At 35.8% G+C, this 15,271-nt stretch overlaps 1 protein-coding gene across 1 annotated transcript in view; it reads left to right on the forward strand.

Moving 5' to 3' along the window:
• Window positions 1-15,271, forward strand: part of PIGK (phosphatidylinositol glycan anchor biosynthesis class K) — a 127,321-nt gene that overhangs the window by 95,507 nt on the left and 16,543 nt on the right.

A 15,271-nucleotide genomic window follows, 5' to 3' on the forward strand; every position in this document is an offset into this window, starting at 1 on the left:
TGAAACAGTTTGTGGTTTGCTCAGAATGGGTAAATAGAATCTGCCCAGAACAGTTCACCTAGAATAAAATCTGAAAGAGGAAACAAGAATTAACCTTTAAGATGGTTGACCAGATGAAATGTCAGTAATATTTTTATAGCATGGATGAACCAATAAACTACCTGGTTTATGTAACAGCTGCATTTGGCTGTTATACACTGTGTGAATTCCAAGGTAAAAAATTTTTGACCCTGGTGAAAATTTTAGATTGTGATTTTTTTGGCAGTACAAGAGACTTTGTTAATTTTAACACTGAATTACAAACATTATATTAAAATTCAGTAGCACTTGATTTTACTAAATACCTATCTTTAAGAAATTTTACACAATAGGAATTTATGTATTTTATTTTTATTGAATAAAATGAATTCTGTTCTCAGTTAAAGAGTAGTCAGGATACGTCATTGTTAATAGCAGACTCTTCATTTATTCCTTTTGTTATTTCCCTTTTTTGACAGTACTACAACTTAAGGACTGTTACCATTAGCTGGTCCAACTGGTCTTTTAGAAACATAAGAGTTATGTTGCCAGAAATTAACTGCTAAGTCCGTTATTTAAAAGCAAATTTTGGCCGGGCACGTGGTACCCCATGCCTATAATCCCAGCCCTTTGGGAGGCCGAGGTGGGTGGATCACTTGAGCCCAGGAGTTCAGGACCAGCCTGGGCAACATAACAAAACCCTATGTCTACAAGAAATACAGAAAATTAGCTGGGCTTAGTGGTACGTGCCTGTAGTCCTGCCTACTCGGGAGGCTGAGGTGGGAATATCTCCTGGGCCTGGGATCCAGATTGAGGCTACAGTGAGCTGAGATTGTGGCACTGCACTCCAGTCTGGGTGACAGAGTGAGACCCTGTCTTGATAAATGAATGAATGCATGCAACTTTTTTCCTAAGAGAACAGTAATACATGTGATAATTAGGTTCATCTAGTTTTACAAAAGCTTTTTGATCTATATCTAAATTATAGCATTATTGTAGTGTATAATCTCCCCCTGTAACTATTTTCATGAGAAATAATCTTATACTTTACCTACACCTGTTTAGGAGCTCATGTCATTTCTATTTAAGATAGAGTTACTTATTTTTATGTCTTATATATCCTATTTTATCATCTTTCTGGACAGTCTCAGTTTCTTGATATTTCTTTTAGCATCTTGCTTTGTACTGTGTATCCATATCTCTAAATGGATCGATAATGTATTTTTAATGGTATGTTGAAAGCCAGGACCACCTCTTTTCCCTACTACCCAGGCACCAGAAGCCAAGGACTCTCACTAGTAGCACAGCTTAGAAGCTGCAGGAGAGATGGAGGCTTTCAAAGCAGGGACAGAGGCTGAAACAGAAGGAGAAACTTGAGAAATAGAAGAGAGAGGAATGAGCATCAGTCATTTCAGTAATTCATGTCTTGTGTGTGATATTTAAACTGCTTTTTACAATCAGGAGATAGGATTCTCACTACTACCATTTTATGCTGTCAGATTATTTACCATTTTTCTAGCCGTCCTAGAAAATATGACTGTATACCTAGGAAACCCAGGAGACTCAGGCTATGAGTAATAAAATTAATAAGACAATGTGATGAGATAGCCAAATAAAATTGGCTTCTTAAATAAAATTGATAGCTTCTCTGTATTTGCAGTAAACACACAGAAATGAAAATGGGAAAATTTTTCTGTCACAGCAGTGAAGAGAACTATAAAATAATTACAATTAGATTTAACAAGTAAACCATAGACCTGTATAATAAGAATTATGGAAAGTACTGTGTTTCAGAAACAGAAAGACATACCAAGTAAACAACATGATGAAAGTATAAGTGTAAATTCTCCCAATTTAGCAATTCTAATTAGAGTAGAAACAAGTTTTTCTTTTTTAATGTTAGGAAAAAATGACCACATGATTTATGTGGAAGAACAAATGTCCAAGAATAACCAAAGAAAGTATGTAAGAGAGGCACTTGTTTTACCGGATATCAGAATATTAGCCTAATGCAGCTGTAATCAGATGAATATTATATGGACAAAGGAATAGACAAAAGGATCAGTGGAACACATGGAAGAGTGAATTTCAAACTTTATGGATTCCAATTCATGATAAGAAATATTTATATGCATAATGACTTTTGATGTGTAGGGTGGTTCTGTCTCTCACAGTCCACTGACTCAAATGTTAATCTCCTTTAGCAACACCCCCACAGACACACCCAGGAACAATACTTTGCATCCTTCAGTCCAATCAAGTGGACACTCAGTACTAACCATCACAAACCTAGATACCCTAATACGTATATGGTTTATATAAATGATAAAGTTGACATCACAGATCAATGGGAAATTAAAACATAATTCAATAAATTATGCTGAGACAATTGATTAACTACTGGAGTGGGATGCTATGTTCTTGCATCATAATACATGGAAAAGTACATTCTAATAGGATTAAAACTTAATGCAAAAAATGCGAAATGGCAAAACAATTAGAAAAGTATATTGGCAAAATTTTTGGATGAGAACTTTCTAAGCATGAAAATTGTGGCAAAAACTACAAAGGAAAATTGATATATTTGACTTTGTAAAAATGTAAAATTTCTATACATCGAAATGAAAAGGCAAACCAGCCTGGGCAGCAGAGTGAAACCCCATCTCTACAAAAAAACCATAAATTAACCGGGCATGGTGATGGGCACTTGTAATCGTAGCTACTCAGGAGGATGAGGCAGGAGGATACCCTGAGCCCAGGAGTTTTTGAGGTTACAGTGAGCTGTGATCACGCCACTATATGCCAGCCTGGGCAACAGAATGAGATCCTGTATCAAAAAGAAAGAAAGAAAAGAAAAGGCAGATATCAAAGTGGAAAAATATTTTCCTCATGGAATTAACATCTTCATATAAAAAGAGCTCTTATAGAATGACAAGAAAAAAACTGAACAGCGTAATGAACTTACATAGACTCACACAGACATGCTCAAAAGTTGAAATAGCAGAGCATAATAAACTGATAAAAAACATGTTGATGTTCATTAATGATGTTAGAATTGTTTTTTATCAGAAAATTTCATTTTTTTTTTAACTTCAAGCAAATATATGAAAAGTAGTAATACTCAGTGATGCCTGAGGCAGTGATACTACTGGAGGAGAGTATAAATTGGCATAAATTGAGGACACTGTGGTAATTGGTACCAACATTTGCAAGTATGTTTATAAACTAGTTAAGCATGACAGGTTGAAGACATATTTTTATGCTTTATCCTCCTGAAGAACACTACTGAAATGAAAACAAAGACATAAAAATAGATAAACGCCAAAAGACAAAGAAAATGGAAAAGAGAGTGACAGATGAGAGTGGTAACACAATTTGGAAGGAGAAAAGTAGTTGGATAAATGATAACCAATTTAGCAGAGTGGAAAAGCTGAGCCCTAACTTCTATCACGCGGGAGCCCTGTAAGAACCAGCCAGTTTATACTGCAGAACTCTGGGAAGGTAGGTACCAGGCACCTCAGAGGTTGGGTCCAAAGAGAAACACCCTCTTGTCTTCCTCCAAAGTGTCTTCCTCCTGTTTAGCTTTCAGAACACTGGAATTTAGGCTTATATTTTATTAGCAGAAGATTGAGGAATTCCTCCCCGAAGATACCAGTCAAACCGGAAAGCAATGGAGTGATGTCTTCAAAATTATGTGAGAAAATCATTTCCAACTTAAGGTTCTATTCATTTCCAAATTATGGTTTAAGTATCATTCCACGTCTCAATAGATAATTTTTCTTATTCATCCTTTGTCAAGAATCTACTTGAGATATGATTCATTAAATGAAAGAGCAAACCAAAAATCCAGAGGGGAAATTATCCAAGGCACAAGAGATTGTGCCATCATGGTGAGATGCTAGTGAAATTCCCAAGTTTATGGTGAAGTGCATCCTGAGGTGACAATTGTGTAGAAGTTTAAAGAGTAAAGAGTACAAATTGGAGCAAGACAATGAAGGACTCCAAGATGGGTGTCTGCAATCAGTGGAATGGTGGCAAATTATCTAATGTGTCTGACCGTGTTAAAAGAAGTTTTAAAGTTGAGTAGATTTAGTTAGAGCAACAGAAAGTTAAGTGAACAGGGTAATGAAGCAACTATTAGTTTCATTAGTAAAAGTTATGTTAATACAAGAAAAGATATATTATCAATATTTTATGTCTCAAACAATAGTTACATAGTTATAATTATGAAACAATTATTTAACAAAAATGTGTGATGGTAAGTATGATGACTCGACTGTTAATATGATTACTCGACTGTACTATGCTATGAAAGGCATCAGCAGTATGGTGTGAACTCAGTAAACTAAGTACTGAACTTAAACCTCCCAGGAGTCTCTCTGTTCTTGGTCCTGATGACTGTTATTTCTATTGTGACACTAAATTTATCTTTACTATCTCAGCTTCTTATATTAAGCAAGCATACACACACACACACACACACACACACACACACAGAGACACATTTAAACAGCTTGTTTAGAAACCTTTTGGTAGATGCTTGCCTGCTGGGGTTTAAGATGTGTGAGAAATTCGGCCAGGCACAGTGGCTCACGCCTGTAATCCCAGCACTTTGGGAGGCCGAGGTGGGCGGATCACGATGTCAGGAGATCGAGAACATCCTGGCTAACACGGTGAAACCCCGTCTCTACTAAAAACACAAAAAAATTAGCCGGGTGTGGTGGCGGGCACCTGTAGTCCCAGCTACTTGGGAGGCTGAGGCAGGAGAATGGTGTGAACCGGAGAGGTGGAGCTTGCAGTGAGCCGAGATCATGCCACTGCACTCCAGCCTGGGTGACAGAGCGAGACTCCGTCTCAAAAAAAAAAAAAAAAAGGATGTGTGAGAGATTCAATTCTGGGAGTCACCATTATGAGTCAATTTTATCTTCATGTATTTAGGTCCCTCCACTAAGGCAGAGGCTCCGTGTAAACAAAGCCATAAACCCATGTATGCTTTAAAAAACTTTAACTTACTCAAATGTTATATATCAGTGAATACCTTGTCTTGGTGGAGAAATATCTATTGTTTTCCCCACTGTGTTCTTAACCATCTTCTAGGCTTTCTCTGTTTCCCCCTATTTCAGATACAAGACCTCCTACAAATCCTTTAATATTTTGATAAGATTAGTAGATTGCAAGATTTCCATTTTTAATGCCCCTCTGCACACTGTACATGATGGTGGTACAGTATCACCTTACTATTCTCTTTTTTTAAGATAAGCTGCGCAAAAGATTAGAGCTGTGTATCCATTACAGATTTAGTTTCTTGGAGAGAAGTACTGGGGTCTCCTGCAAGACTCTTGCTTAAAACATAGAAGATTATCTTGCAAAGTCTTGTTTCATCTGTTCTTTGTTACTCCTTTTTAATCCTAGAGATAATTTTTTCCAGTGTAACCAGTTCATACAGTATCCTGGTGTGTCCGTTGCTGCTCTTTGAGAGTATTCTAGGTATTTGGATGGGACAGTTCTTTCATTGTGCAGGACTGATCTGTGCATCGCAGGATGTTTGGCATCCCTTCTCCTTCCAAATACTGGTTGCCAATAGCACTGCTTAGTCATTGTGATGCTAAAAAAAAAAAAAAAAATGCCCTCACCTTTTCTGAACTCCTCCCTGCCTGTGGAACACAGTACCACCTCAGGTTGAGGACCAGTACAGGTAATTTGAATTATTTGCAGTCTCTGCCCATACACAAACATTTTATTTGTATAATAAGCCTCTTACTCTTATAATTGGGATATTTCAAAATATGTATAGTTGAGAATCTCTTCTCACTCTTCTGCATTCTGAAATGTTGTCCTGGGCTCTGTAATTCTAGCTCCTTACATTATATGACGTGGATTGTGGTAATTTTTCAATTCTTCTGTTTTTGTTTATCATTACTCTTCATGTTGTTCCACTGTTGCAATTTTGGCATTTTAGTGTTTTTCCATTACAGTAATACCTACCCCATTACAGCTGACTTTACTAAAGGTTGACTGAAGTGTCTATCAAGTAGAAATCTCTGCCACCTTCTTTTAAAAAATGTGCATATTGAATTATCAATATCTGGAAACTCATCAAAAGGATGCTGAATCCCTAGCACTCTGTCTGCCTCAGGACTGACTTATATTGCTTTAAAATCTTGTAGAGCTTTCCCTAACCATAGCAACTTTAAAACTGATGTCTAGTGAAAAATAATACATTTTTCATTTATTTTTATTCAAGTGATAAGGCAAGTAATGAAAACTAAACTTTTTGAAGGTCATGGGCTAATCTCTTAATATCAGATATGTTTTTAAATTAATATAAATTAACCTCAGCTTTCATATTATAACTTATTACAGCCCCTTCCAAAAATGTCACTTATCAAGGAATAAATGCAAGGGTAAAGCTGTTTGAGAATGACAATCAACATTTTAATAATTATCAACTTTTAAGTTTGAAAATTTTTGGTCCACCTACAAATTTGTCATTACATCCCTTTTCTGATATGTGAAATTTCTATAATAGAAATGGAAATTGTGTCACTAGTCATAAGTATTCCCAAGCAGAAACAGATACCTGTTTTCACCAAATTTATAAAGATTTTTAAACTAGGAATACTTGAGGAAGCATCTGTTTCTTTTCGTTTTTGTTGTACAACTGTAAATAGGTGCAAAACATATTTTACAGTTGATAATGATAATGATCACCCAAAAATAACTAGTACCGTTGATGAAATTGTTCCCATTTTATACATGAATTAACTGAGGTTCAGAATAGTTTAAATAATTTGCCTAAGATCATCCATCTTATAAGTGGGATAGCCAGTATTTGATTCTAGGTCTGTTTGACTCCAAAATTTCTCTTCTTAACTACTGTGTTATACTTCCTCCTTATGAACATTTTTTCACAAAGGCTTTGTCTCCAGAAAATTTTGATGAAGGAGGTGTCAACAGGTGTAATTCATGTTCTGATTAATTGAAAACGTATTTTGGAAGAATAAATATCGGCAGATTTAGTTCAAAATTCTTCAGCAAATGAGTATCCATTTATTTAGATAATGGGCTAAAGAGAGTCACCTTCTCAGTGCTGTTTGCAATTGCTTTCTTCACCCCAGCTGCACTTGACTTCCCAAAGAGGGTTTAAGACATGTAGAGATATGAAGAGATGTGGGTTCAAAAAATGATAGGGGAGAGTGCTAAAGATTAGCTTTGCTTATTTAAAATTTTGCCTATGGATGGCTCACTTGAAAAGAGAAAGTTTTTGCTATGTGGTCACCTATTCTGAGGTTCCATGTAGTTTAAATGGTGCAATGGCCTTAAGAATTTAATAGGCATTTGTGAACTATCTGGATAATCTAGCCACCATTCATAACACGATTTTCAATAAAATCATTTTTAATTTACATAAAACTGATGATAAGGAGAATGTTTAGAATATAACTCATTCACTGGTTGAAGATTGCCTGTACTATTTTTTTTTAATCTCTTCCCCACTACTGTGGGGAGCTCATAGTGGAATGTCCAAAGTTGTGAGAAAAATGAGTGTCAAAGAGCCTTGATAAGCATTAACTTATGAGTGGACCTTGAATACTTGAGAATTAGCTACATACAACTAAAACAATTAGTAATTAAAAACAACTAGACAGATACACATCTTCACAAGTCATAGTAATTTAGAGTTCATCACATTTAGAACGCAAACGTCCCTAAGAATATTAGACATTTGACCCTTCGTATTGCTTTGAATATTAAGATACTTGGTAGTAATTAACTTTTCTCCCTTTCTATTATATCTTCATCAACTTAGTTACTAAGAAAGAGGCTTTCAGAAAAGTTTTTGGTGCTTCTTCACAAATAATATGTAATAAATTTTTCTTTTAAAAATTTTTAATGAATATTAAAGACATTAAATATGCTTTATAATAGATTTTGATTTTAATAAGACATGATAGAATCATAATGACTCTTCTAAACTGAGTTTTGATCCTTTAAAATTCATTGTAATTTTATAAATATGCCAGATATGAAGAATGTTTTCTTTTTCTGTTGTCCCTTATGCCAAAATGTATCACGTAGCATCTGATATATGATTAGGTTTTTTTAACTGTATTTGTTTTAAGGGCAAAGTGTAAACCATAGTATTAGGGGCATATGTATGCTTTGCTGGAGGATTGTTGGTTTTTAATAAATGTTGACTTTCTGGAAGTTGAGGTAAGCAGTACTGAAAGTGAGAAAATGGGCCCTTTTCAGCTCCAGGGAATGGAAAAGTGGTGCTTCTTGGTTCTCTAGCTGTATATTTGTACCTGCTTTTAAGGTAGAGAAACTGTACAGGGAAAAAAAGGTGCATTATACAGTGAAGAAAATAGAATGAAATTATTCATGCCCAACACATCCTGTTTTTCTAGTGGGATGGTTTTGACTTACAACGTAATAAGGTAAGTTAACATCTTAGTTAAAGGAAGGAAAAAGATAGGCATATAATAACAAATTGATAAAAGAAAAAAGTGAGGAAAATACATTGTTACTTTTATCAATTTGTTATTATATGCCTGTCTTAACATCACTGAAATCCAGGGATCCACCAAAAACATTACCAGAAGTATCACTGGTAACGGGGGATCTCTTCTCATGTAGATACAGAAACTGACTGGATAGAGACAAATTAAAACACAGTTCCCTTCAGTCTCATGCTATATTCTCGGCAGTAGTTTAGATACTGACTTGCAGCTGATGGAAATAATGTAACTAGGAGTTATTTAATCTGCCATCTAAGTTGACCTGAAATCACCTTAATGTGCTTCCTGATAAGAGTTAAGATTATCATTCTCTTTAAAACTGGTATATGCATGTCAGAAAAGTCACATTTTATATTAAAGGAATCAATATCTTTAGTTACAGATTTTTAACATTCACGGTTAACTTTCATTTTATCGTACCAGTGATGTTTGGTGGGTAACTTGTGTATTACTGTGTCAGTTATCTCAGATTATAATTTCTGATCATTCTTAGATAAACACAGATTTACCTTTAAAAGACTATTTTACTTTAATCTACATTCATATATATTTAGCAGTGCCTAATCAGTGTATTTAATTATTTGATTTTGTGTATCTTTTTTATTTACCAATTCTATATCCAAGGCTATTAATACTTTGCGAAGACAGAATAGTATCCATGTTACCTAGTTTTGATTAACTAAGGTGTTTCTAGTTTAAAATATGCCAATAGATATCTTAGTCTTGTGAAATAATTAATGTTTACTTTTTTTTAATTTCTTCATAATTTTATTTTATTTTATTTTATTTTTTATTATTATACTTTAAGTTCTAGGGTACATGTGTACAATGTGCAGGTTTGTTACATATGTATACATATACCATGTTGGTGTGCTGCACCCATTAACTCACCATTTAGCATTAGGTATATCTCCTATTGCTAACCTTCCCTACTCCTTCCACCCCACAACAGGCCCCGGTGTATGATGTTCCCCTTCCTGTGTCCAAGTGTTCTCATTGTTCAATTCCCACCTATGAGTGAGAATATGCGGTGTTTGGTTTTTTGTCCTTGCGATAGTTTGCTGAGAATGATGGTTTCCATCTTCATGCATGTCCCTACAAAGGACAGGAATTCATCATTTTTTATGGGTGCATAGTATTCCATGGTGTATATGTGCCACGTTTTCTTAATCCAGTCTATGACTGATGGACATTTGGGTTGCTTCCAAGTCTTTGCTATTGTGAATAGTGCCACAATAAACATACGTGTGCATGTGTATTTATAGCAGCATGATTTATAATCCTTTGGGTATATACCCGGTAATGGGACGGCTGGGTCAAATGGTATTTCTAGTTCTAGATCCCTGATGAATTGCCACACTGTCTTCCACAATGGTTGAACTAGCTTACAGTCCCACCAACAGTGTAAAAGTGTTCGTATTTCTCCACATCCTCTCCAGCACCTGTTGTTTCCTGACTTTGTAATGATCGCCATTCTAACTGGTGTGAGATGGTATCTCATTGTGGTTTTGATTTGCATTTCTCTGATGGCCAGTGATGATGAGCATTTTTTCATGTGTCTTTTGGCTGCATAAATGTCTTCTTTTGAGAAGTGTCTGTTAATATCCTTCGCCCACTTGTTGATGGGGTTGTTTTTTTCTTGTAAATTTGTTTGAGTTCTTTGTAGATTCTGGATATTAGCCCTTTGTCAGATGAGTAGATTGCAAAAATTTTCTCCCACTCTGTAGGTTGCCTGTTCACTCTGATAGTAGTTTGCAGAAACTCTTTAGTTTAATTAGATCCCATTTGTCAATTTTGGCTTTTGTTGCCATTGCTTTTGGGGTTTTAGTCATGAAGTCCTTGCCCATGCCTATGTCCTGAATCGTATTGCCTAGGTTTTCTTCTAGGGTTTTTATGGTTTTAGGTCTAACATTTAAGTCTTTAATCCATCTTGAATTAATTTTTGTATAAGGTGTAAGGAAGGGATCCAGTTTCAGCTTTCTCCATATGGCTAGCCAGTTTTCCCAGCACCATTTATTAAATAGGGAATCCTTTCCCCTTTTCTTGTTTTTGTCAGGTTTGTCAAAGATCATATAGTTGTAGATGTGTGGTATTATTTCTGAGGGCTCTGTTCTGTTCCATTGGTCTATGTATCTGTTTTGGTACCAGTACCATGCTGTTTTGGTTACTGTAGCCTTGTAGTATAGTTTGAAGTCAGGTAGCATGATGCCTCCAGCTTTGTTCTTTTTGCTTAGGATTGACTTGGCAATGTGGGCTCTTTTTTGGCTCCATATGAACTTTAAAGTAGTTTTTTCCAATTCTGTGAAGAAAGTCATTGGCACTTGATGGGGATGGCATTGAATCTATAAATTACCTTGGGCAGTATGACCATTGTCACAATATTGATTCTTCCTATCCATGAGCATGGAATGTTCTTCCATTTGTTTGTGTCCTCTTTTATTTCGTTGAGCAGTGGTTTGTAGTTCTCCTTGAAAAGGTCCTTCCCATCCCTTGTAAGTTGGATTTCTAGGTATTTTATTCTCTTTGAAGCAATTGTGAATGGGAGTTCACTCATTATTTGGCTCTCTGTTTGTCTGTTATTGATGTATAAGAATGCTTGTGATTTTTGCCCATTGATTTTGTATCCTGAGACTTTGCTGAAGTTGCTTATCAGCTAAGGAGATTTTGGGATGAGACAATGGGGTTTTCTAAATATACAATCATGTCATCTGCAAAGAGGGACAATTTGACTTCCTCTTTTCCTAATTGAATACCCTTTATTTCTTTCTCCTGCCTGATTGCCCTGGCCAGAACTTCCAACACTATGTTGAATAGGAGTGGTGAGAGAGGGCATCCCTGTCTTGTGCCAGTTTTCAAAGGGAATGCTTCCAGTTTTTGCCCATTCAGTATGATATTGGCTGTGGGTTTGTCATAAATAGCTCTTATTATTTTGAGATATGTCCCATCAATACCTAATTTACTGAGAGTTTTTAGCATGAAGTGTTGTTGAATTTTGTCAAAGACCTTTTCTGCATCTATTGAGGTAATCATGTGGCTTTCGTCTTTGATTCTGTTTATATGCTGGATTCCATTTATTGATTTGCGAATGTTGAACCAGCCTTGCATCCCAGGGATGAAGCCCACTTGATCATGTTGGATAAGGTTTTTGATGTGCTGCTGGATTTGGTTTTCCAGTATTTTCTTGAGGATTTTTGCATTGATGTTAATCGGGGATATTGGTCTAAAATTCTCTTTTGTTGTGCCTCTGCCAGGCTTTGGTATCAGGATGATGCTGGCCTCATAAAATAAGTTAGGGAGGATTCCCTCTTTTTCTATTGATTAGAATAGTTTCAGAAGGAATGGTACCAGCTCCTCCTTGTACCTCTGGTAGAATTCGACTCTGAATCCGTCTGGTCCTGGATTTTTTTTGGTTGGTAAGCTATTAGTTATTGCCTCAATTTCAGAGCCTGTTATTGGTCTATTCAGAGATTCAACTTCTTCCTGGTTTAGTCTTGGGAGGGTGTATGTGTCGAGGAATTTATCCATTTCTTTTAGATAAAAAGGTTAGACGAATGGCTAACTAGAATAACCAATGTAGAGAAGTCCTTAAATGACCTGATGGAGCTGAAAACCGTGGCACAAGAATTACGTGATAAATGCACAAGCTTCAGTAGCCGATTCAATCAACTTGAAGAAAGGGTATCAGTGATTGAAGATCAAATGAATGAAATGAAGCGAGAAGAGACGTTTAGAGAAAAAAGAATAGAAAGAAATGAACAAAGCCTCCAAGAAATATGGGACTATGTGAAAAGACCAAACCTACATTTGATTGGTGTACCTGAAAGTGACAGGGAGAACGGAACCAACTTGGAAAACACTCTGCAGGATATTATCCAGGAGAACTTCCCCAACCTAGCAAGGCAGGCCAACATCCAAATTCAGGAAATACAGAGAACGCCACAAAGATACTCCTTGAGAAGAGCAACTCCAAGACACATAATTGTCAGATTCACCAAAGTTGAAATGAAGGAAAAAATGTTAAGGGCAGCCAGAGAGAAAGGTCGGGTTACCCACAAAGGGAAGCCCATCAGACTAACAGCGGATCTCTTGGCAGAAACTCTACAAGCCAGAAGAGAGTGGGGGCCAATATTCAACATTCTTAAAAAAAAGAATTTTCAACCCAGAATTTCATATCCAGCCAAACTAAACTTCATAAGTGAAGGAGAAATAAAATCCTTTACAGACAAGCAAATGCTGAGAGATTTTGTCACCACCAGGCCTGCCTCTCAAGAGCTCCTGAAGGAAGCACTAAACATGGAGAGGAACAACCAGTACCAGCCACTTCAAAAACATGCCAAATTATAAAGACCATTGATGCTAGGAAGAAACTGCATCAACTAACGAGTGAAATAACCAGCTAACATCATAATGACAGGATCAAATTCACACATAACAATATTAACCTTAAATGTAAATGGGCTAAATGCTTCAATTAAAAGACACAGACTGACAAATTGGATAAAGAGTCAAGACCCATCAGTGTGCTGTATTCAGGAAACCCATCTCATGTGCAGAGACACACATAGGCTCAAAATAAAGGGATGGAGGAAGATCTTCCAAGCAAATGGAAAACAAAAAAAGGCAGGAGTTGCAATCCTAGTCTCTGATAAAACAGACTTTAAACCAACAAAGGTCGAAAGAGACAAAGAAGGCCATTACATAATGATAAAGGGATCAATTCAAGAAGAAGAGCTAACTATTGTAAATATATATGCACCCAATGCAGGAGCACCCAGATTCATAAAGCAAGTCCTTAGAGACCTACAAAGAGACTTAGACTCCCACACAATAATAATGGGAGACTTTAACACCCCACTGTCAACATTAGACAGATCAACGAGACAAAGTTAACAAGGTTATCCAGGAATTGAACTCAGCTCTGCACCAAGCAGACCTAATAGACAGCTACAGAACTCTCCACCCCAAATCAACAAAATACACATTCTTCTCAGCACCACATCTCACTTATTCCAAAATTGACCACATAGTTGGAAGTAAAGCACTCCTCAGCAAATGTAAAAGAACAGAAATTATAACAAACTGTCTCTCAGACCACAGTGCAATCAAACTAGAACTCAGGATTAAGAAACTCACTCAAAACTGCTCAACTACGTGGAAACTGAACAACCTGCTCCTGAATGACTACTGGGTACATAACGAAATGAAGGCAGAAATAAAGATGTTCTTCGAAACCAACGAGAACAAAGTCACAACATACCAGAATCTCTGGGACACATTTAAAGCAGTGTGTAGAGGGAAATGTACAGCATTAAATGCCCACAAGAGAAAGCAGGAAAGATCTAAAATTGACACCCTAACATCACAATTAAAAGTACTAGAGAAGCAAGAGCAAACACATTCAAAAGCTAGCAGAAGGCAAGAAATAACTAAGATCAGAGCAGAAATGAAGGAGATAGAGGCACAAAAAACCCTTCAAAAAATCAATGAATCCAGGAGCTGTTTTTTTGAAAAGATCAACAAAATTGATAGACCACTAGCAAGACTAATAAAGAAGAGAGAAGACTCAAATAGACGCAATAAAAAATGATAAAGGGGATATCACCACTGATCCCACAGAAATACAAACTACCATCAGAGAATACTATAAACATCTCTATGCAAATAAATTAATGTTTACTTTTAAAGGGTAGTGTTATTTTATCTGTAACATTGCTAGAGAGAGATGTATAAATTATATATTGATATGTAGATGCTAAACATTTTCCTTGTGCTAAATAGCTGCATCTAGTATAACTAAAATTATCAAGTAATGATTATAATAGACAATAAACATTAGTGTGCTGTCTTCAACTAGTATATAGAAGCAGAAAAGGACTGTTTCAGAGTATTGTCATTGAGTAAACCACATAGAGGGCCTTTATCCATGGGAAAGATCATTATAAGTAGAGCATGGGAAAAGTAATTATAAGATTCATTTTTGTTGTACAAATATGTTAAACATTTGTATGATTACCATGACTAAAAGTGACTACTTTTGTTAAAAATACTTTTTCAAACTTTAGATAATTTATTTTAAAAGGAATGTTGTTTATGATCGTTTTTAATACAAGTAAATAGTGTTCCAAAAAGTTAATTTGACTGTAATTAACTATTTTCTCCCAAGAGTGATTTCATTTAAGCACAGTGGAAGGCTTAATGATTTGTTCTTCAGCCTATGTATCTCAGAAGGAGGATGCCAGTCCTCCTTTTACACTTGAAAGCATGTGATGATTCTCTTGAGAGATCCATATTAAAGAAGTTAAAGAAGTTCTGCCTAAAAACAAGGAGTTGGAATTTACCTTTTAAGTAGCAAAGTAACAAAATCCTGTTACAGTAAATTTAAAACTTGTCCCATTAACTGTTTGCCCATTTAGGAATATTTGCATAACTGGAAACAAGCATTATTCATTTTTGGTGTGTTGATGGTTTTCTTTTGATATCATGTAAAATATAGTTTTAATGTACTTTTTGGATTCTTAACTTGGTGCATTTTCCGTATAATTCAAGATTAAGATTTTTAGTTTTTCTTTCAGCACTTTAAAGATGTCTTTCCATTGTTTTATGCCCTCCATGGCTTCTGACAGCCCAGCTTCAGTCATTCTTATTTTTGTTTCTCCGTAGCAAGGAACTACAAACTTTTCCTTAAAGGGCCAAATAGTAAATATTTTAGGCTTGTGGGCCACATGGTGTTTTTT

This window comes from Pongo abelii, chromosome 1 (assembly GCF_028885655.2).
Source record: "Pongo abelii isolate AG06213 chromosome 1, NHGRI_mPonAbe1-v2.0_pri, whole genome shotgun sequence".
Taxonomy (NCBI): domain Eukaryota; kingdom Metazoa; phylum Chordata; class Mammalia; order Primates; family Hominidae; genus Pongo; species Pongo abelii.